The 24,425-nt window shown below is 39.8% G+C and overlaps 1 protein-coding gene and 1 long non-coding RNA gene across 4 annotated transcripts in view; one reads left to right on the top strand and one right to left on the bottom strand.

The window, feature by feature from the left end:
• Nucleotides 1-24,425, top strand: part of SMAD1 (SMAD family member 1) — a 103,065-nt gene that overhangs the window by 16,344 nt on the left and 62,296 nt on the right. Inside the window, exon 1 of one of the 3 annotated variants that reach the window (XM_086889364.1) lies at nt 8,470-8,662. The exons of the other annotated variants lie outside the window; for them this stretch is intronic. The gene's annotated coding sequence lies outside the window, so the exon portion shown is untranslated. Of the gene's footprint in view, nt 1-8,469; nt 8,663-24,425 lie in introns of those variants that run through there. 3 annotated transcript variants of the gene reach the window in all.
• Nucleotides 545-5,150, bottom strand: LOC147653146 (uncharacterized). Its single transcript, XR_015286881.1, has 2 exons — nt 4,746-5,150; nt 545-4,648 (listed from the first exon to the last, which is right to left on the bottom strand). It is a non-coding gene; the product is annotated as an uncharacterized LOC147653146 (long non-coding RNA).

The raw sequence follows: 24,425 nt of genomic DNA on the forward strand, positions 1-24,425 counted from the left end.
AATCATGGTTACTGGTTATCAGTGCAGAGCAAAACCGTGGGACAGCTAAGAGAGAAGTGAAGTTCAGCTCAGTGGAATACAGTTACCCAGGCCAGATTTTCCCTATTCATCTTCCATTTCAATCACAGAGTGCTACAAGATGTCTCTTTTCCTGGTGTGGAACCAGCTGTATCCTGCTTACACACATGGAATCCACTGGGCTAGGACACAAGGGATACAGTGTCCAGCTCAATCTTGCAATGGTATTCTCCAAATTAAAACTCCTGAGAGAAACACAGTTTTCTCAACCACCTCTCTAGGGCACCTAAGAACAATTGCAAATCATCCCACCATGTTTTCTCTGTCCAATATGAACTTCTTGACCCAATTCCACTATTGTGAATATACAAGAAGATACATTCTAAGAAGAAAAATAGCAAACACCTAATAAGATATTTCCCAACCAAACAACCCACTGCATACTGTTCTACGAGCTAAAAATTATCACATTTCTAATTTAAATTTTTTTTTTTCAAATTCTTCAATAATACAGAATTAGATTTAATTTCCAAATAAAGTAGTTTATTAGAACAGCTGGTTTCACACACAAAAGCTGTGAGTGAATATTAGCTCTTTATTAGTTATTTCAAGTGCTTTGAGATTCATGACTAATGTATGAATTGTAGAGAGGATTTTATTTAGCCTAAGATAAAATTTGTGATTGATTCTTAAGTTCACTATTAGTAAACATCCATTTGCCATCTTTGAGGACAGATGTTTAAACTGTCAGAAAATTAGCTGTAATTTTAGCTGTCTGATACACAACTAAACCCAATACACCAATAGTACAAATATTGTAGCTACTGTTAAAAATCCCTGTATTGCAGATAAGAAATCTGGCTTGCTTTTCTGTTTATATGATATATTCTGATAATTGAAAACTTAAATATATACATTTCAGTATTTTTTTCATTTCACGTTCCCTTTATTGTACCAATACTTCTGACTGAGGATTTTTGAAGCCAACAGCACTAAAATCCATGCAGTTCCTGAGAATGTTCTCCTCACTCAAGCTTGCTGCCTAGTGCCAGAGAATTAATAAATCACGTAAAAGGGAGAGTTAAGGAACAACTTGACAGCTTAGGAAGCACTCTCTGCCCATGGGTTCCCTATTATGTCTACTCCAGTGGTGCAACTCTGGGCTCTCACCAGATGCAATCAGCCAGATTTCTCACTTGGGGCAGTGGGGACAGAGAGCCTATTCATCCCTCTGCACCGTGCATGGGCAATTCCCAACCCCCCAGGCAGATCTCCAGGCACCTCAGAGCCCCATCTGGTAGCCATTTGGATCATGTGAACCCAAATATTATTTGAAACTACCTCTACCTCTTTCTTCTTTCACTAGGTCCCATTGTTGTGATGGGACATGACAGCTGATGTGAAGCCCAGAACTTATTTCATGTTACAGCATTAGCAGCAAACAGTATTGTGAACTTCTTCCAGCCTTCTCAGAAGCTTGAAGGATGCTTGAACATGGAAGCTGCCAAATTTCATCAAAAGTTTAGATAAACTGATAGATTTAAGTATCTGTAAGATAATATTTTTCAAAAACCTCTAGGAAAGGACTTGGGTAATTATTAACCATTTTGGTTACCAACATCAAACATAGTTGGCAGTGAAAGACATGTAAATTGTAGTTCTATCCTGGTGTTTGATGGGTTATAGCAGAATATGATTAGAAGAAATATTTCCATCCCTAGGCAGCAGTGTCTTCCACCTCTCATTTTACAAGTTGGCACTGTATTATAGATAACAATAAATGGGAGGAACTAAGCAGATTTTTCAGATACTTTTCTGACTGTCACTGCCTGTAAATTAGGGTACATCATGCAGTATTTAAGCTTACTTACGTAATACCAAGTTCCCCCAAATTTTAATCAATTTGTCAGTGAGATTGCTGTAGAAATAGATCTGAAAACAGGAAAAGGTATGATATAATCAGAAGAGAAATGAGTCATATTTGCTGCCCTGAGGTCTAGGCTGACCTGTTGCCACCATACACTCAAAGATCTTAATTAGCTGGTCAATTGTAAAATGCATGTCTTGGTATATGGGGAGTCTTCATCTGTGCACAAAAAAATGGATTACATCAGCTTGATTTGGTTATGAAATCAAAGGGAAGGATTTTAAAGTAAGAATTTTAACTAAAGATTGACTGGAATGACTCAGATTAATAAAATGAGACTTTGTAAATACAGGGAAATTATAGTAGTTATATGGTTAGTCTGAGTAACAAATGCCTTCTTTAAGAAGAAGGTGAAGATGCCTTAATTTTTGCCAGAAATTAAGGCTTACCAATTCAGAATTTATCTACCTTAGATCTTGCATCTAAACACAGGAAAATCTTCATCTCTCCAAGTCCACTACAGGTAGTAGTAATCTCCTTACAGACAAGGAAAGCCATAGTTTACCTGCATAAATGCCAAGGAAAAGTCCTGAAATGTGTAGCTTGAAATCAGAGCTGTCACCACCAAGTTTCTTCAGGGAAACACCTGACTTCGATTCATTCCTTGAAGATAAGCTTGAGAAATCTGCTTTTCACTGGGGCAGATCTTGAGCTAGAAGTATCCTGTTATCAGATTTAGCTCAATACAATAGAAATCCAGTGAAGGATGCACAGGGTTTGCATCAAAATGAATGTAAAAGCTCTTAGGATCATATTCTGATATTGTCAGCTCCCCATCTCAATTTTGATGTCAAATTTCATTAATTCAACCCTATCCTAATCCTAAACTGTTTATGCTTTTGCATGGTGCCTCAGTGTATGACACAGGCTTGCATATTTAAAGACCTAGAAGGCAATATTAAGAATTGGTTGGCTCTTAGACCTTTAAATATGCCAGAGTGTTTCAGAGCACTCCACTGAACTGCTGTGAAACTTCAAGCACAGCTAAACCCTGTTACACTTCACTACTGCTGGTGCACTTAATAATAGGCCACCAGAATCCTCAAATGTGGTGCCGGGATCACTTCACTAACCTAAACTCAGAGGTGGTGCCAAAGGAAAAATCCTACTCTGCCCCAAGGTGTGCATTTCCACAGCCTGCCTCAGGCTTGACATAGGCACTAGAGCAGCCAGGAAACAGCCCAGATGACAAAATGGATGTGGCTTAAAACTCTCACTAGACGGGAAGGATCCTTCACTAAAGAACTGAGCTAGAGTAGAATCCTTTCTGTATCATATAATGATTACGTGGGCTTTTTAAGATACAGGCTGAAAATCTTCCTGGCAAAAAAGGGTCCTCAGACCCTGACCACGAACCAGCTGTGCCCAGGGGGCCAAGAAAGCCAATGGCATCCTAGCCTGGATCAGCAATTGTGTGGCCAGCAGAAGCAGGGCAGGGATTGTCCCTCTGTACTCAGCACTGGTGAGGCCTCACCTGGAGTGCTGTGTCCTGTTCTGGGCCCCTCACTAAATAAGGTCACAGAGGTGCTGGAGCGAGCCCAGAGAAGGGCAGTGGAGCTGGGAAGGGTCTGGAGCACAGGTCTGATAAGGAAGGAAGTCACAGAAGTCCCCTAACTGTGTGGAACAATGAACAATGGCATGTGAATAGATTCTTATTTTGAGAATATTGTTGTGACATAAATTTGTTCTAAAAGGCACTGTAAAAAACTAATATTACGCAGAGGCCTATAAAAGTGTAATTCAAAGGACAAATGTTTCAACTGAGTCAATGTAAAAAGTAATCTGCAATATTAGGTCATAAATGAAAATGAACATACAGAGACTTTTGTCTCCAATTACTCCCATAGCCAGAATATGAGACATTTCGGCAGAGGCCTATGCAAAGAATAATCTTTCCTTCAAAAAGCTCAAGATAGTGATAGTGGGAATCCTACAAGCCAACAGTGGGAACAGACTCATCAGTATTTGTGTGGGCATGCACACAGTCTGTCTGTGCTAAGCTTGGCTGAAGCCACTACTATGAGTCACTCACAAATTTAAACAAAAAGTGTTGTGGAAGATTAAACAGAGACTGAATAAGGAGTTCACAGTCTTCACCGTGTGTATTTAAGATCCTGTTAATTTTACTACAGATTGACAACATGAACAAAGCAAGGGAGCATTTAACAAGTGTTGAAGACAAATGCCTTCAGTGTTCCAGGTTTTGCCTCATTCTCCCTTCTACTCCTTGCAGCAAACTGAAGGCACCTAAAATAATTTGTTTAAAGTAAGTGTTTTCTCATCAAAAACTCTCTTCATGTTTCAGTGCGGCTAGCTATGTTGGCGTAGTAGAGAACAAAATTTAAGGTGTTCTGTTTGGAAAGCTTATTGACAAGTATTTTGAAAATTTAGGTCTCTTGCCATTTTCCTTACTGAGGAAAGCAGAAAATTGAGAAGGGATATTTCCAGGTTTGTAGGTGGAAAGACAGTAAGATGGGGCATTTCTGTCAGCTTTATATAAACCAAAGAGGTAGAAAGCAATAGCAAGTGATACAATAGCTGTGTTATTCTGTTACTTTACCAGTAAATGCTGGTAGTTTCAGAAGGATGAAGAAAAACCAGGACTGATTCTTCACCCTTCCTACTCTGGTTTTGTAGATCTTTGATGTTCAAGACCTGGTACTCATTACCTGGTGCCTCCAGAAATGGTGCCATTCTTGGTATCTAGAATAGATAAAAAATAAATACAGTTTAATATACTAGAGAAAGGAACTTATCTTCTTTGCCTTTTAGGTGACTGTCTAGTTAAGTTTGTACTCACACTGTGGATGTTTGTCAGCTGCCCCTCTGGAAGTAACAAATGCAGGCGATCCTTCCATTATCTTGTAAATTAAATTACATTCTAGTTAGCTGAGATGTGACACCACCAGTGTATTGCAGCACATAGTTCAATCCGATTTCATTTTTCTCATCTTTGTGTGCCACTTGTAAAATCCAGATGTGTTGCCAAGCTCTTCAAACACATTTCCAGCAGCAACATGAGCTGAACAAGAGCCTCTCATGCCTTGACAGACTCCTCAGGCAGCTGTGTGGGTGGCTTTGGAGTTTCTTTGTGGTCTTTCATGTGGTTGAGTTGCTGATGGGCTGTTTTGTCTGCTTTGCCCTCCTGGGTATCAGTTCCCTTTGATTTTGAGGAATTTACACATCTTTATCCATCTGAGAATACAGTTCTGTGTAAAACTCTTCTGAATTATGTAGAATCTACTTCTTTGTTAGAAAAATGTATCTATCCATGACCTGGATTACAGTGGGATTGCATAAAACCTCGAAATCTGACACTGAACATTTGATTTAAATTATATTTTTTTATCTGTATATAACAACAGGCATCCTTAAAAGGCACAACCTGATTATAGTTTATGAAATATCAACAGAGTAACAGGAAATAGAAATTAAATGTTTTCCTGTTTAGTTTCTCAAGCTAAATTTTGTGACTGCTGTATCCAAACAAATCATAGGTTTAAAAGATGTTGTGTAGAAACTGAATGGCACTGAATTGTGATTTTAAACAAACTGTCAAAATGTTAAGAATACTCTTGTTCTTCCTTTTTTCTTTTTTTTTTTTTCTCCTGTCTGTGATCCTAAGAGTTTAGGGGCACTGTTCCTCCCTACCTGTGTGCAAAATAGTACCACATGTAATCACATTCCCTCTTACTTTTGCTTTTTCCCTAGACATAATATATAACACAGAGTTGTACTGCATGGTTAATATGCCAATAAAGATTTTTACAAATAGGTAAGATTAGTCCTGGGCTCCTGAAAATCTTTGCTTTGAACTGCTGAAGTGTGACAAACTGTTAGATGTAAAATCTTGGAGTGTTTGTCACCACTGATAGCCTGTTACCACTTGTTACTGAGCTGGGCACTGGTTTTTTCCCTGAGGGTGGCTGTTTGTCAGGGAAGTTTTATCACAGCAGGGTTCCTGACACAACAATGTTTACCGTGTAGCAGGAACAAATAAGTGCTCCTGGCATCTGCAGATAAATATGGAGAATGTGAACAGCGATGACAGAAGGCGAATGTATTTATGATAGCTCAGCTAATTAGTATGATTAAATTAGGAACAGATGGGATAAACTGCAGCATACAGTCTAGTATTTTTTCTTGACTCTGAGTTATTTTAGTTCACGTGATATTCTGAGTGAAATGGAAGAAGCCTTTAGGCTGAACGAAGCACACTGTTGTAGTAAGTAGGATGACATAGTAAATCTTTTTACCACGAACTCCTAGGCTATATTGTTCTAAGTCTTTATGGTCTAGGGATACAGGAAGTTCTCTGACAGTAGAAATAGTAGCAGTGAGCATATGTTTATTTCTCCCTGTGATAGACTTGCTCTTTTCCACTGGCAAAACTTTATTTTGAAGCTCTGTTAAAATTACAGTCCCATAAACTGGTTTATATTCCAAGCATAAATTTTCAATATACTGTTTTTTAAAAATAAAAACTCAAGTAAAATAAAAAGCCCTACAGAACTGATACTGTAAATGACCACATAGCTCTCTCCCTCTCTCTCTCTCTCTATATATATATATGTATGTATATGTATATATATATATATATATAACATAACCAGGTCATAATAATGACAGAGCCGGTTCTGTCCATCCATTAACTGCATAAACTGGAATTTACTGAAAGGGTTGCGGCAAAAAAGGGGGGGTTACAGGTCTGCTTTGATGTACCAGTGAAGTCAAGGCTTATCCCTCTCCATTTCACACCATGGAAAAGTTTGTCTGCTTAAGATGAGTACAGGTGAGAGCTACCTAGAGATAAGTCTGGGGCAATGCTGGCCCACAGGAAGCAGGCGAAGCAAAGCTGAGAATTGTGTCTGTTTTTGTCACAGATGATACAGAACTGCTGCCTTTGTTCTCCATGGGATTAGTTTTACCTTTTGACCAAATCTATGAACCAAATCTGTGATAAAACACTGTTGAGCTGAGCGTGGTTATTATAATTTGCTGCTTGGCAGGCATGGTCTCTTTTCCTTTCATGGAGCAGCAAAGAGAGCAGGGAGGAAAATGGGATGCAGAACTCATTTCTCTGTGTGAAAGTGCCTCTCAGTGCTTCATCTGATAAATAAACCAGTTTGTACTCTGCCCATCCATCTTGTAGAAGGGAAGGGCCTTGAGCCACGCTCTTGGCCTAAAAGAGATGAGGCATGGATGAGAATAATAGACTCATCAGCTGTTACATCAAAAAATGGAAAATAATTAGTAGACATTTTGTACTACAGTGGTTCTGTCTGTATTGATGATAATTTCACCATCTACCAGGCAGACTGTTAAGAGAACATTGCTTTTCAGTAATGGTGCAAGGCAATTGGATTAGGATCTATGAAATCATGGCTACATGAGATATTCAAACACACCATTTGAGTCTGCATTTTTCTATCTGTTGTGGTGCGTTTTCAGGCAGATGTTGTAAATTAGCTATAAAAATATTAAAGGCGGGCCAAAAATCCATTCTGGTATTTTTGAGTGTGATGTGGAATCCACACAGACTTGCTCATACAGACACTGAAACTGATATGACTCAGCAAAGACCCTGAAGTAACTTGAAATTATTTTCTGCTGCCATTTGCCCACTTCTTGGCTTACAGCCTCAGCCACACATCTTATTAGCTTCCCAGAAATCTGTGAAGTGTAGAGCTCTGATGCTTTCCCTCAGCCACAATGAGACATGAGTGCTTTAACCATTAGTCTCCTTTAGCACACCAAATAAATACAGCCTAGTGAATTTGAATTAGGAGACTTGTCAATATAGAATTGCAGCACCTTGGCAAGTTACAGTTTAGAAGTAAAATTCATAAGGGAACTTCAAGGACGCAAAAATTTTGCTGTGTCTTTTAAATAAACTTGTCTGTATCACTGGTGAGTTATCAAGTGTTGCCTATTGAATGCATAAAATATTGTCTCCAGTTATGGTAAAACATGCACACTATTTTAATCAATATTGAAAGTCGTTATTGAGAGGATTTTGACTGTATCTGCTGACAGATAAATGTGCATGAATAATGTACATAGATATGCTTTTACTGCTCTGCCAACTTTCTCTTCTGGAAGAATAGATGCAGCTAATCCAAGTAGCTGTACAGAAAGCAGGTTTTTGTTCCTATTGTCCTGAATTGTTTGTATATAAAAAATCTAAAAAGCACAGTCCAAATCATGGTCTTCTACTCAGCAGCTACATCCATGTGGCCATGTTGTTAAGGAACTGAGTTTGAGCTGTGTGATAAAATAACAAATTTGTTTCCAGCCTGATACCTGCCGACACGTAAAGTGTGTGACAGCTGGTGATAATCTGCTGTGAAAAATCAAACTCCCTTCCCCTCTGTCCTCACAGTGAATTTCTGACAGGCTTTCTTGATGCTCCCCTTAAAGTAGAAGAGCTGCAAGTATTAAAAAAAATACTTATTCTTGAGGAAAAATAGATTCTGAAAAACAGGGAGTCCGTGAGCATAAAGCTGCTATTTGGAAGCACTTTGCCTCACCGTCTGTGTGCGTCCCAGCAGTGTGAGGAGAGGCGGGCTGCTGTGTGTCAGCAGTTTACCTCATCAGGAACCCAATCCTAGGGGCTATTTATTGGCCTGGCTTTCAGAGCAGTGATGAGGACACGAGTCTCAGCACTTTTTATAGTTTTGGGTGGAAGGACAGAACTGCTGCTGTGAGGGAAGCCCAGTAAGTATTTCTCAAACAATCTCTTATCTCTATAAAGTGTCTCTTGAAACTTAAGTTTTAAGGAAGTTGAGCCATTTACACATGAGCACCTTCCAGGTGTCCTTAACAAAACTTGAGTGATAATTACTGAGATTTGAACATTGCTAGAAATAAAGTTTATTCATGCACTTGGAGCAGATTATCCTTTGTGAAAATGACAATATTTGAGCTAGCTGGCAAGTATATTATTGTTGCTTGTAACACACCTGGTAAACTAAATATAGCAGTGTGGGTTACTTCATTCAGGATGAGAGGACATAGTCTGAAGATGCACGAGGAAAGATTCAGGTTGGACATCAGGAGGAATTTCTTCACAGAAAGGGTGATTAAACATTGGAATAAACTGCCCAGGGATGTGGTGCAATCACCATCCCTGGAGCTGTTTAAGAAAAGTCCCATAGTCTGGTTGACATGGTGGTGTTCAAAGGTTGGACTCAATGATCTCAGAGGTCTTTTCCCACCTAATCAACTCTGAAATTCCCTTATTTCTTATTGTAGGCTGCTACTCTGAAAAAAATACTATGAAAATACATCTTGAAGTAATTCTGTAATAAAAGGAACTATCTTGGCTAACAGGAGGAAATCAAGAGCACACTTTAGTGAGTCAGACAAGGAACTGGAATTCATAAGAAGGAGCACTTGGGTTAAGCCAGAATTTGCTGTATATACAAGAAAAGATTTATCCATACACTTCCTTTCTTATAACTGATGTCAGTTGTGTACTGAAGTCTGTTGTGTGATAGTCTGTTGTGTACTAAAGAATGTCTGTTTGGCCATGAATGCCTAGCTCAGCCTTTGCAATACCTAGGAAGCAGGTGGTTATCCCATCAGAATACCAGTGTTAGGTACCCAGGCCCTGAGTGGTGTCCCTGGAGAGCCAGAGCTCTGAGCAGGTCACTTTGGTGATAATGTGAGTGGAACCTACATGTGATGGGGAGCATTTGCTCAGCCCCCTGCTGAGCTGATCATCACTGCTTCTGTGTCAAGTCTTAGTGAGACCACAAGCCCCATTTTGGCTAGCAATACAACCTTTTCCATACAACTACATTTTTGCTATATATTTTTCTGGTTTTTGTACTTAGTCTACATCATTTAGAAACTTTCCATGGAGCTTCTCTGTCTTGCAAACATAATGTTTGTTGCACCAGCAACAAATGTTTAGGTGTATCATACATCTGGGTGTATGCTATCTGTGGTTATAAAACTTCCTTTGTCTACGTACTACAATGTCTGGAATGAACAGAGTAATATAGCATTCTCCAGCTTATTTGCTCTCTATATGACATGTGCATATGTTCTCAGTTTTCTCCAAAGGGACTGCCTTTTCAAGTGCTTTGCATGTCAAGAGATACAGGGATAAGTGGAGGCTGATGAGTTACACAAGATGCAGTAATATTTCTTTCTAGCTCCATTTTCAATGGCTTCCAGCTCTACCCAGATAATCAATGGATAATGAACCTTGTAAAAATACTAACACTGGCAATGTAATTTTTGAGATTTAGAGCAATGCCGAGCCTAAGGTGGCTTGAGGCAGAAGTATACAGTTCCTTAGGTATGCTTCCAGCTATCTGTATCCTTTCCTAATGTTAATTTTTACATAATTGCTTAAGAATTACAATATACTTGCTATAAAATAAAGATCTGAAGTGTTTATTACAAAAAGAACTACACTGAAGAGAGCTACATTGACAAGTCTGGAAACAACCAAAAATACAGACTTCTGTTTCATATGGTGGCTATTTTCTTTAAACCAGAATAGCTAAGAATTTTCTTAAAACAGTATCGAAATCCTGTATAGACTGAAATACCATGAAGTGTCTGCAAGAAAGATTTTAGTACAATAGGTTAACTGAATGAAACTGGAAACACCAAAGTCTAGTGGCTTTTTAAAATTGTTTGGAGTCAGAAGGCCTAAGGTCTCCTCTTATCCTGCAAACAAGCAGTTTCAAAGAATATTTATCAGATGATAGATATATATCTATTTCTATATCTCTAGATGTATGTATGTATATATGAGTTCTGCATGACACCGCTAAATGACTTGACAGCCGTCTCTAAATGTGTATTTCTGATACCACTGCTCACTTTCAATAATTGCACAAATAAAGTTTGGATTATTCTGCACTTCATTCAGCTCAAGTATAAGGTAAGCTGCAGCTGGGATTTGTATCCATGAAGATGGTAGGGTTTATTTCTCTCCCTTTTAAACACATTCCCTCGCTATCAATGATGCCAGTTCAGAAAGCAATATGAATCTGAGTATAAATTTAAGCATTTTAAATCTAATGTCATTAGCTCCTGTAGATCTCAGGCAGGTTTTTTTAAATTATTTGCAGACAGGGTTCTCAGCTACATTAGGATTAATAAGCTTTTCACCCTGAGCCTTTCTAAGCAGTTAATCCTATGCAAAATCCACTTTCACACTCCTGATAGCTCTTTTTTTCTTTTTTTTTTTTTTCTTTTTTTTCTGCTTGTTTGTAAGAGCTTTTTTAGGTTATTTTTAATTCATTTATGCATCTAAAAATATTGGAATGTCAGGTTGGCTATCGCAGGTTTAACCTTACTGCTGAGGTTTGATTACAGGTAATGGAAACAATATAACCATTCTAGGGTTTTAAAGTTAAAGTTTAGCACCTTTGAAAATGTTCCCAAGTACAGAGGAGTTTATTCCTAGCTGTGGCATTGGCATCTGCTACTATGTTTTCTCATTAGTTCATTTTTTCAAAATCAGTGAATGCAAATATTTGTGAAAGATGAAATTTGTTCAACAATCACACAAAAATTCTGGTATAAATGCATCTGTGGTCTCTGAGAAGAACTTATGTATAGAACAACATGAGCATATAGGTTCTTTATGACAGGTATTTTTCTGTTTGTTTTATCTCTTCAACCCTTAACTTAATCACCTGGCTTTTAAAATCCATTGTCTATATGGTGTTAGAACTTAGAAAGAATAAACCCTGTAGGTTAAAGTCCATCATGTTCATTTTCCTGAACAAGCAGTAAAAAAATTTGTTATGTCCCAACTAAAACTGAGAACTGTAGTAGTGATAAGCTCTTTAATAATATTGATATTTTAATTGATACTGGTAGGATTCAAGGCCAACACATAACAGTGACTTTGCAAACTTCTTCAGATATTTCTGTACATGGACCTTGTACAGGCACAGATGGTTCCTCTTTAATTGTTGATAACAGTCTAGGTCAGGCTCTCTATTTGCAGATTCACAAAACATTCTTTATGGCAGTGCAGCTATCTGCCCAGCAAACTTTCATTTGCTGGTTTTAATTCCTTATCTCTCTATGACCCTCTGGAAGCCACCCAGAGACATCTTGAATTCCACAAGTTCCTGCATTTTTGTGGCTCAGCAGCTGAAAGTTGTTCAAGGTTCTAGTCCTGTCCAGGACCTGATGAAAAAACTTACAGAAAGATTATCTCAAAAGTCTGTGCACTTTCACACATGCACAGACACAATCACTTTTATTTTCAGTATAAAATGTTAACTGAAGTTTATCAAAGTTCTATTATTTCTTCAGCATGTTAAAATATGAAGAGTAAAATCTATGTATGTTTTCCAGCTTATATTCTCTTGGTTTCAATCTGCATTTAAAACTACTGCTCTACCTTGTGTTGGGATTTGAGAGGCTGAAACCATGGTTTTCCCACAGATTTTGATGTGACCTGGCCAGCAATAAAACTGCCTATGGCTCTGAAAAACCATGCTTCATGCTTGCCTGCCTAGTGTCGTTGGCCAGAATAGCTCTTCAGAATAATTGTGCATATGTGTACTGTCATCCAAAATAAGTCAGTGATTTTGTGGAATAAAAATGTCACAGTAGGAAGTCATTCCAGGCTGACACCACCATTCCAGAATAGCTGCACTATTCACTTTTCCTGTGAAGTCCTGCAGTGTTGTCCATGCTTTGCCCATGTCTTATTGCCTTCCCTGATCAAAAACTTCCACTTGCTCACATAAAGTAGATTTTTAAAGGAAGAAAGATATTAATGGAAACCCCCAATCTCTATGCTAGCAACAAATATTAGCTCAAATTAGATCATTTAAAACCAGTGACATTCTGGAAAGGTGTTTCTCTCCTCACTCCACCATCACATACAGTGACACTATTTTTTATCATGCATGTATCAATTATGTGTAGAACAGTTTGGGGAGAAGTGACCTTAAAGATTCTCTAGTTCCACCCACCCCTGTCATGGGCAGGGAGGCCACCCATTAGATTAACTTCCTCAGGGACCCCATCCAACACCTGAACACTTCCAGGGGTGAGGCATCCACAATTCTCTGGGCAACCTGTTGCAGTGACAACACAGCATACTCTCAGTAAAGAATTTCTTCCTACATCCAATCTAAATCTCTGCTCTTTTAGTGTAAAACCATTCCCCCCATCCTATCACTATCATGTAAAAAGTTGCTCTCCATTTGTTTTATAAGCTCCCTTTTAGATACTGAAAGGCTGCAATAAGGTTACCCTGGAGCCTTTTCCATACTGAACAACCCCAGCTCTCTCAGCCTGTCTTCACAGGAGAGGTGCTCCAGCCCTTCATCACCTTCCTCTGGACTTACTCCAAGAAGTTCATGTCCTTCTGATGGTGGGGACCCAGAACTGGCCACAGCTTATGACACAGACTGGACAGTGTTGCTAAAACTAGAGGTTGATGAAGAGCTAGGAAATAATTTAGAATAATATGTTCAGAATATTTGAACATAAGAACTGCTCACATGAAGACAGATGAATCCATGTTGCCTAACTTCTGTCTTGGAGCAGCAGTGACCAGTGAGAAATGCTTAGGATAAAGACAATAAGCCAACAGACAGTACTACCTGCTTGTTAATTCTCTGAGCTTGTGTGCCATCGTGTTCAAAAGGAGCTGGAAGATCAGGTGACCCCTGTCAGTGTACTAGAGCATGCTAAACAGTTCACCCACGTTGCCCCATTCAGATGTTAGGTCAGGGTATGATGTGCTAGGACAAACAGAGTCATCACATACTGGATTTGGAAATTCTTTCAGACAGCTGCTGTGCCAAGGCCAAATGGAACCCAGTGAGATAAACCTGACTGTTCAAGGTCGAAACCCAGGAAAACAAGGACTCTGTTATTTAGGCCAAGTGCTGGAATGAGATGGGCTGGCCTAGGGATGTATTCATTTTTCCGTCGGTTTGCATCTTCTTGTTTGGCAGAGTGTCCCAGAATGTGGAAGGTCTGACTGACTTTTGTTTTTCTCATAGTCTCAGGACAATATTCATAAAGGGGGACTCTGTGGATTCACAGATGTTTAATAATTTCATGCTTCTGCCTTTCCCTGACACATACCTGATGGGCATAAATAGAGAAATATTTTCAGAGTCTTTGCCCTTTCTGCATAAAACTTTGTAGGAATCTAATTGCCTTGAGATGTTTATGCTTTATCAAATCCAGCTGCATGGATGCAAAAGGTACTCAAGGTGACAGAAAGATGTGCAGAGAGATACTGGGATCTTAATGGTTTTGTTTTCATTAGGACAAAAAGTAAAGAGAAATTTTATTAGGCACTCTTAAGAAGTCCAGTAACCTTTCAGCTTTCCAAAACTCCTAATGATAAAGGGAAAGTCTCAAAATTGTTAATGCAACAGGCCTGTCCCATAGCTTCTCCAAAATGGGTCTTTTTACATGAGGAGAGTGGTTCAGCCTGAAACCTGAATTCCATCAGAGTGCTAAAACAAAGAGCTCCCATTCTCAGACAATGCCTTTAGCTTAGTAACCACAGGGAGGGGAGAGATGTATTATTGCTGAGGTGGGAGGTATCAGGATTCCAGCAAGCTGCTGCTCATCTGGAGTACACTCACTCCATGTGCATCCCATTGATTCCTCTGTTGTACTTAAATCCTAAGAGTCACAGTGGGTGTGCAGATAACAAAGAGGGGGTATGCATGCTCTGAGTTCTATATAGGGGTGCTGGTAGAGCTTTTCAAGGTGTCAGAGGCTGTTTATTTAAGAGAAATAGCTGCATAGCACGACTTTAATTTGTAACTTGGGCAAGAAAAAATACAGTCTGGAAGACATCTCTAGAAAGCTGTCAATCCTAGTCTTTTTTTAGCCATACAGGTATCTTTTTCATGTATTATTGATTAGATCATATTGGTCTTCAAACTGGATGTGCTGCCGTGGAAGCTTTTTCTGTCTGACAGCAAAATCATTACGACTACCATCACAGCTATTACCTTTGCTAGTAGTCAAAGTAAGAAGATAAAGTACCAGCTGGAAGTAAAGGCTAGCATTTTGTAGATTCCCAAAGCCTGTGACTGCCTATCCTCTCTAGTTTGTGAGCCCTGGAAGATGAAAGAGATTTTAAAATACTTCTGGTCTTTCTCCTTACAAAGAGTGCCTTGAAAAGATAGCATGATTTAAAAAAAAATCACTCAGGTGGAAGACTGGTCACAGATTTTTCTGAGATTTAGTAGGTTATTTGTGGTTCTCTGTCAGAAACTTATATGTGGAGAGAAAAACATAGCTGTATGCCACAGGGTTTGCTGGGAAGGCAATCTGTGATGCTATCAACCAGAGCAAGAGGTTGTGGCAAACTCCCTAATAGGTATCAGGAAGGATAATCTGAGTATAACACAAGGTGCAGTTTGACCAGGTTGAGCAGAGAGCACTGGTAGTAACTATCTGGCTGGCCTATGTAATATAGGTCAAACATTCAAAGGACCTAAAATTGCATTATGTGTTGCATTGTGGTGTTATGGTATCACTGCTTACAAGGTTTTCTTGTTCCAAGAAAGATTGGATAGGATAGGAAACCTGGACCTTCTCCTACTGTGGAAAAAATAGAGTTTCAGAACCTGTTTTATGTATTGGCAAATTCTGTAGGCATTACACCTTTAGAAGATTTAGGACAAAAATTGAAAGTGCTTCTTTCTGGCAATAGGGAAGATACTTTCAGTACCAAGCTTTTATTCTGAAACCAGGTATAAGCAGACACATTAAGAACAGCTCATCATTTGTGCTGTGCAGGCTCCTTTTTACAGACAGATATCTTTCTCCAGTGCCTGTGCAACTCACCCCTGCAGGGACTCTGACCAGCTCCACGTTGCTGCTCATAGCTGACATGCTGACACTCAGTGGTAGGTGGTTTTTTGCATTTGAGCCAGAGTGTCTGCACTACAAGTGTATTGGCCAGCATTCTGCTCTGTGGGTCCCTCTTGCCGTCAGTGTTGTTGCTGTCACTTTATCTTTGCTTGTCTGGCTGCTTCTACTAAAGATGCTCTTTAATTGTGGTGGCAGCTAAATGTTGGGAATTTGATAGCCAAACACTGAGATGCCAAAACAAAATAGGCCATGTTTGAAAATGTAAGGTCTCCATCCTAGTCCCATGACAGTGTCCCAGCATCATCCCAGTACTGAAAGGTTGCTGAAAGCCCTAGACCTTTGTTATTGGCCCTACTTTGTTATCTATTGAATTTCTTTAAAGCACTGTCCATTGTTTTCTGCCAGTCACTCCTGATGAAGTGTTTTTCTCATTAGCAAGGCAACGCCATGTGTAATCCTGCCTGATTTACAAGAGAAGATACACAACAGCCTGGAGCTGAAGCTGCTCCGCTCCTGGAATGACTCAGAAGCAACAACATGAGTGGTACTACCAATATTAAATCAAAACTGTTGGAGTGTCTGGGGCCTGTTTCAAAACACTTGTGTTCAAATGGCAGGGAAAGGGTACTGCAGAGAAATCAGGTTTCACTTCTAAAACTACACCTGAAGACAGATACCAGTACCTGCTGTGGAACTGAAAGTACTGAAGGCAGAGGAATGCATTTATGTTGTGGACAACATCAACTATAAATCTTAATTGTCTGTGGCATTTAATAGTCTAGAACTCAGCTCAACTTGTAGGCAGCATCTCCTCACCTTTTACTGCTGTTAGCTCAGGCCCTGACTTGTTTGGAGAATTGTCATTTGAAAATATTATGTATGCCAGCAATTATGCCAAACTGTTCTGTCAGTGGAGTGGATCAAGCAGTCAAAATGATGCAGCATTTACAAAGTGCTTAGTTTCTCATTTGCTTACTGCAGCATATGAATAAACATTAAGCCGTGGTCTACTCCGAAGGAAAACTTTCCCACAAATTCTTAGCACTTCTAACCTATATTTGGGATATTTAAAAATCGTTGGTGGTGTGCAGCTCCAGCTCTGGGGACACACTGCACTTGGAAAGTGATTATTGGGCTGGGACACCCTTCTTCGCTGTTTCCAGTTCAGGATCCCGATGTCTCTCAGGCTTTGCTAACAAAAAAGGGTTTCCTTCCAACAGCGCTGTGGGAAAAACACAGCTCCATTTGAATATTGTCTGTATGACAGCTTCCTCGGGCTCTACAGCTGACAGCAATCCTGATTAAGGGCTACAGGTTCAAAAAAAAATCTCACAGTAGGCAAGGCCCTGCTGACTTTTATTAAAGTCACTCACATGATGACTACAAAATCAAGAGTTGTTTTTCCCATATAAAGACCTGTTTGAGAAAAGGTCTTCAGGAAGAATTGTTTAAATACAAACTAAGTATTGGAATTCTTTAAAAAAGCTGCCACTCAATTCACACTAGAACAAAGTCTGAATCTTTAATTCAAGGATTTCTTTTTTTCAATAGAACATTAAGTAGATTAGCAAAACAAAAGCATTCATAGCTCAACATCCCTGCTGCCTGTTGTATCTTTTAAACAAACCCATTTTTGAGTTTTCCCTTTGGAACTTTTTCCCTAGACTGATTAGCCAATGTTTGTTGTCTGTAGTTTTGTAATTTCCACATCTTGGGAGAAATGTAAATTAAGGCAACTTTATTATCTCGGAGCTTTGTATTTCCGTGAAAAAAAGGCAAAAGGTTTACTGTTAAGGCTATGTGTGAAAAGTCATCTTCTCATATGTAGAGAGCTCAGCCCTCTGTCTTTGTTTTGATGTGGGTGTGGATTAAGCATTTAACAAAAAGTGTTGGTAAAGTTCACACTACCTAATGTTTTTGTGAAAGCTTTCTTAAATACAAACTTTCTAAAATAAAACATAATTCGAGGCTTCTCAATAAACAAACATATTTTAATTCCTTCTTTAACTCATTGATACTCACCTGGGAGCCTTTACTCAATTTTAATACTGTCTGCATCAAAAAGATGTTCTGTGTTTTATATGTGAAAGCTTGAATGATTTTCCCATCCCTAACACTTTTTGTAGTAGAAGACATTACTTCTTCCTGCAAACCTTGGTTTATTATACTGCAAAGCATAGCAGAAATAGATGGAATTCAAGAGGTTATTATGGAGATATTTTTGAATGAGAGTCTGAAAAGATCAGAATCATTTTAGAGAGGGAACCAAATACCTGGCAGAGGTATTAAAATAAAAATAAATAACTTAAAAAGCAGAAAGGAAATAAAACTGATCTGGTTTCATTGCACCAGTTTATACGCTCGTGACCAGACTGAGGTTTGTGTTAACTGTATTTCTGTTGCACTGAAAATAAAGTTTGTATTAATTTTACCCTGAAAGAGTACAGCAATACACAGCTTTTCTTTTTTAAATATAAGGGATTAATAGTTTTACTAGGAAACTTCTGTGGTTTGAAAACTCCCCAGAGAGAGGCTTGCTTCCATTTCTTTTGCAGTCAGGTTAACATCACTTCCTACATCTGCATGGTTATACCATTCATACATGACAAACATGGGCAGGTCATCATGGTTTGTAATTAGGATGTGTTTTTAGGACTCAGGAAGGTCTTATTTTCCAACACCAATTCTATAACTGATTTAATGAATAATTGTGGGCAAATCATTTGCCCTTTCTACTTCAGATGCTGCATTTATAAGATCTCACCTCAGGAATAACATCCAATGAGGTTGCGTGTGATCTTTGATTAATATAAGAATGTTCCTTGTGTTAAAAAATGATTAAAATTTATCTCACAGATATTACAGGCAATATCATTATATACTGCAAACATTTTTGAATGTCAGTGGACTGAGACTTGGGAATACATTCTGAGCTGGAACAGTAAGGAGCTGATAATTTTCCTGTGGGGTTTTTTGTCCTTAATAGGAGAACCAAGCTTGTCTTACTCACACTTTGGATATCAATATGACTGCTGTCTTGAAGGATGGGATTGGTGACTTGCAGAGTAGGAGTTGTGAAGTGTTGCCCTATGAGGGTAACTTTCTGCAGGATGCAATAGAATTCTGTGATTTCTAGCAACACTAGTGGCAATTACAGGTGAAAAATATTGCCATTGCCCTGGAAAAATGGGGGCATATACTATTAATTTTGACCTTTTTTTTTTAAGTTAATATCTATTATTTCTATCAAGAAATAACATTCCATAGTTCTTTGCTTTAAGAATAGATTTATAGGGGAAATGGGAATAGTCTGTTCAGGTTTTCCACATTCACTAGGCTAAACCTATCTGCCCAATTGCATTCCATGGCATCCAAACTGCAGCAGTGATTTTAAGAAGCCCCCAAACAAACCACTAACTTCTCTTTGCAACTAGCTTATCCTAAAGCATTTAACATGTATCTTTGTAGAGCCCAGTAAAGCAAACACTTTGCCCAGTTAGTAATTACCGTGAGTAATTAACTGTTTACAGTGTTCTCAGGAAAAGCGTGACATTTTGTTAATGTTCTACGGGAGCATAGAAATATAACCAAGGGAGAAGTTTGTTGTGAGCATCGCAAAGATAGCTGACACAGAAGAACTAGGGGAGATTGTAATGCGGGAGAGAAGGAAGGAAGATTAATTACTGATACATTTGTTTCCTGGCATTCACCTTTATGGTTTCAAATCTTGTGGTAGCATCTCTCCTCCAATCCATGAAGAAATATGGAGGTCTGACTCCTGTAAATTCAGTGAGTTTGTAACAAAGATGTGTTCTGTAGATAGCATTTTTTTTGTTAAAAGCAGTGTTTCTCTTGGGTTTTCAGAAGCAATTGCCTTTTCCAGGTGCGAGATTTCCATTTTACTTAACCCAGCACAGAATTACCATTTTGCTGGCTTAGTGAAAACTCTGTAGCAACTGAAAGCAATATTCCTATTTCATTTTTCTGATTCTGACTGGGACCTTTTTAAAAGGATATTCTTCTGCTAATAAAAGGGAAATTATTATGACAAAGTGATACAAATCTCATAAATGCCAGGCAGCTGTCTGGCTAAGGACAACAATGCATATTAGCAGCAGGATATTGATCTGATGTGTATTTCAGTCTTGCACTTCTCTTGGGCCAGTGTATCACCTCTCCAGGGAGGTCTGCCTAATGTTTAAAGGAGCTTTAAAAAGGGAGAGAAAATAATATGCATATCTTGGGAGAGAAGTGGGAAGAAAGAAGAGGGAAAGGCAGCTGACTGGAGAACATACAGCAGTAGATAGCATAGTAAGTTGAAAGCGGGGAATAACTTGGCTCACAGAAAAAGCCTTTGCTTTCAAGAGCATCCAAAACACTGCCTCCTCCTCCTCCTCCTCCTCCTCCTCCTCCTCCCCTGTGCCCTTCTCTCTGCTGGCCCAGGGTGAGCCACGCTGCTGCCACAGCATCCCGGTGGTTCTTCCTTGCCTGCCAGAGCCCAGGCTCACCGGTTTGGGCACGGCAGCTGTGGAAGGCAGCTCGGAAGGGCAAGGCTGTAGGGCAAGAGGTGGTTGTCTCAGGAGGTGCCTTAGCAAGCAGATGATGCAGGTATTAGGGAAATGAAGGGAAGGGCCCGGAGGCAGTGCTTTGATGAGGCTCTGAGGAGTGCAGAGAACCAGCTAGAGGTGCTGGGGGCTCCTGCTGGAACATGGGCAGCAGGATTGCCTGGATGAAGCCTGCACATACACTGCTATATATTTTTTCATGCAAAGACTTGGGGCAGGGAGAACAGAAGGTGGGCATTGTTTCACTTGAAGAACTGGAGCGCCTGGGTTGGGGTAGGCAAGAAAGTGAAGATGGGAATAAACAGGAATGGAACAAAGAAGGATGACAAAAGGACTGAAAATGTGAACAATATTTTAAAAAAACAAATAGGAGTTGGAAAACTTCCCAAAGCTGGGAGGTTACTTAAACTGGTCATTACTTAAAGGTTGTAGCAGCCTTGAACTTTTTTTCTCTTGCTTTAGCAGCTTGTGAAGATTGTTTTGGGAAGCAAGGCTGGAGGTAAAGAAACCACCTAAAGCAAAAAGTGGAACATCTCTCTGGCTAGCTAAGGATGGAAGAATTTCCTGTGTCTTTGTTTCTCCAGAAATGATGCCTGGTCATTTTAAGTCCTTTGTCATAAAATCTTTCATGTAAGCAATGTGTCCTGCTGCCCAATATTAGCAATGGCTTTGTCTTGATAGCGAGGTTGTCTTTTACTGATATGAAGTGGTTAGGAAATATACCTCCTTCTTGTGAGGTAGCTCAGTGAACAAATGCAATTTTTTGGAATACCTGACAAGATCTGCAATTGTGTTACTTAAAACAGATCAAACATCCCACCTGCCTCAGTGGACTACTGTGGTGTGGAAGGAAGAGTCAGTGGCAGGAGCAGAGGAAAACTTAATGCCAATGTTTCTGCAAAATCCACATAATTCTGTGAATCTGTATAATTTAGAATCCTAAATTACTATTCTACAGTGGCTTTGTTAGAATATTTGCAAGTTTCTCAAAATTCTTCCTTCTTACTGACATCGATTTGAATTTGCAAATTGTTTTTCTCACCTTCACTGATCACTTTCTAATACCATACCTGAGGATGCAAAGGCATGACTCAGTGGATTATCACCTGTTTATTGTAAAGTCAGCATATGGACCTCTAGAATCCCTCACTCTTTAGATGTCCTTGTCTAGACTTGGATAAAATCTTAATTTTTGAGAACAAGTTATCTAGCTTCAGCCTAATTATCTAAATCCCATAACCATGCTATTGCAATTGCCCTGTCAGTATCAGAAATTTAGACTGTGTTACAGCTCACTCACCAACAAGCAACAAAATAACCACTCTACTATTGCACTGAAGGGCAAACTTGACTAGTTTGGGGCAGGTGTTAAAAAGAAAATGGGGAATTTTACATCTTAAGGGGCTCTGGACAGTAGAAAGATAATTATTGGAAACTAACTCCCCACTTTCATGGCTCTCAAATGTGTGTTGTGCCTTCACTTTTGAATCACTTCTGATACATGCTGCATGTTGTTACACTCTTTGTTCAGACTACTTGCTCTGCAAAAGTCTAGACACCTTTTTTTACCTGGATCCCTTTTCTGCTCAATTGGTGATTTGAACTGGCCTAGGAAAGGGGTCTGACAATCTCTGAGGAGTGCAGCTGGTAAGCAGAGTGATCGTGCTGCTGTGAGAAGAGTGGGGAGACCAGGTGAGCAGCAGTGGTGAGCTGTGAACTTCATTTCCACCAACTGAACAATTTTGGAAGGTTTAACAAAGCAAAGATGTTCTGACAGCAGTGGAATCCATGGTGACCACTCTAAGAGCCTCTCCTAAACTGAGCCCTGTTCATATGGGTCATGAAAAGGCAATAGATTGAGTTACTGCTTTGCTTGCCTGGGCATCTTGATTTGGCTTGAATATGTTTTGAGTTCCACTGAACTTTTTTCTTCAGAGGGACAGAAATCAAGGTAACTTCAAATATTATTGAACTGTGGCACCAAAATGAGACATTGCTCACAGTTAATTGGGCAGGTCTGTGACTTAATCTCCTGCCTACTGCTGAAATAGTTAACGGTGTTGACATGTAAATTATCTTTACTGTTCATTTAATAAAGAGCAGAAGTTGTTTCTCCCAAACAGGTACAGTCCACCCAAGGAACCTTTACACAAACACCCCAAGACTTGCTCCTAGCTACCTGGTTGCTTAATTACGTGCCCCACCTCTTCCTTATCAGACCAGGAACCCTATTTCATCAGCAGCAAAACTATCACAGACACAACATAGCCAGCAGCGTTCCTTGGATAACTGCAATCCCTTCACCTCACACACACTGCCAAAACACTGCTGGCCAACTCACTGTCAGGGGACACGGCTCTCACAGTGGACAGACCAGTGCTAGGCAGAGCCTGCCTACCACAGTGCAGATTTCACCAGGGCTGGAATATTTGGACATGGCAGAATTGCCATCTCCAAGGCCCACATACCTTTCCAGTCAAATCTGTCAGCCGAGCAACCCCAGTAATCAAAACTGACAACAGCAATGGGAAAGAACCTCTGACACTATTTTACTTCTGCATCCGTCCCAGTCAGGTGAACAACTAGCTGCCTTTGGGCTCCTTTGCTGCTTCTGGAGCCAGTTTAACTGGTTTGGATCTGGCATGGTCTGCTCTGCCAAAGCCAATACTGCCTGGGGCACCCAGGACAGCCTGCTGTGCCTGTTGGTAGTGCAGAGGGTGCTTTGCTCTTGCTCGGTAGCTTTTCTGTTCCATGCTGGATGATCGTCTTAAGAAGGTTGCTACAGATTTGGATGTCATTGATTGTTTTGTGACTGTTTGGGTGAGTTTTGAAATTGTTTTAAGCCTTGGCTTGTTTAAAAATACAAAATGCTTGCATAAATAATGAAGTGGATGGAGAATTCCTGTTTCTTAGAGCTATCTGCTATTATAGACTTTAACACAGAAATCAAATTGCCTGTGTTCTGGCACAATGCAGGAAGATGCTCAAGGATGGGAATATGCCATGGGGAAGCAAAAACAACAGTGGGGATTTCTGTAGGGAAAATATCTGCAAATATCTGCTTAACTATGGCATCAGTCAGATGAGCATATCCCACTACCTTTGTAGCTTGGCTGTGAACCAGAGAAGGGAATTAAGTGCCTTTATTTTTCTTTCTTACAGCTTGATTAGGTCCCTTATTCCCATTCCCAGGCACAGCTGTGCACACTGGCACAAGGGAAAGGGTGCTGTGAGTGAAATTTGGACAGGTATAAACTCTCTGTGTGTATTACAGCATTCAGCTACACAACAAGCCAGTATTACTGCTGAAGCTACAGCCTGAGGCACTACCTCCCCCCAGAAATAAAAGGGGGCAGCTGGAATATTTTTGTTGTGCCTGAGTTTGGATATCCACTTTGCAGCATAGTCCCAGAAAGTGGCAAAGCTGAAGGAACAGGATGCAGCAGCTTGAGGTCGGGACAAACAGGAGGGGGATGCTGGGAGTTCCTGCAGCCTCAGTGTCTGCACAGGGAACCACAGCCTTGGGACTTCTGATGAAGTAATATATGTGAAGACTTGGACAGTAACTCAGCACAAATGAAGTTGTAGGTGTAATGATGTTTTGAATCAACACAAACTAGTTCGAAATTTAAATCAATGACAAGTGCTTAAAGCTATCATTCAGGATAGAACTACTACTGGCATAATGGTCCACAGTTTTGAAATGCAGATCAGCAAACCTCTCTGAAGGCCATTTGTTGGGCTTCCTGTGAAAGTGTATGTGGTTCCTGAGATAGGGCTTTAATGCAAAATGTGTATCAGCATATTCTTAACTGTAGGTATGTGAAATCTTGTTTACCTGCATGGCTGAAATGAAACCTAGGATGTTGTTTCACAATACTTTTTTAGCTGACATAAGCCAGCACTGCTGCCCGAAATAGTGCAAGAGTGGAGTTAGAAGATCCAGTTGAGCCAAACTAACAGGTCATTGCTGCTGAAAGGGGGAGGTTCTTCTGTCCTTCTCCTCAGCCTGTCTCCCTGCCTGCTGGCCAAGCACTACTTCCACTTCTCTTTCCCTGGCTCTGTATTCCTCT

This window comes from Cyanistes caeruleus, chromosome 5 (assembly GCF_971803275.1).
Source record: "Cyanistes caeruleus chromosome 5, bCyaCae1.hap1.1, whole genome shotgun sequence".
In the NCBI taxonomy this organism is placed as follows: Eukaryota; Metazoa; Chordata; class Aves; order Passeriformes; family Paridae; genus Cyanistes; species Cyanistes caeruleus.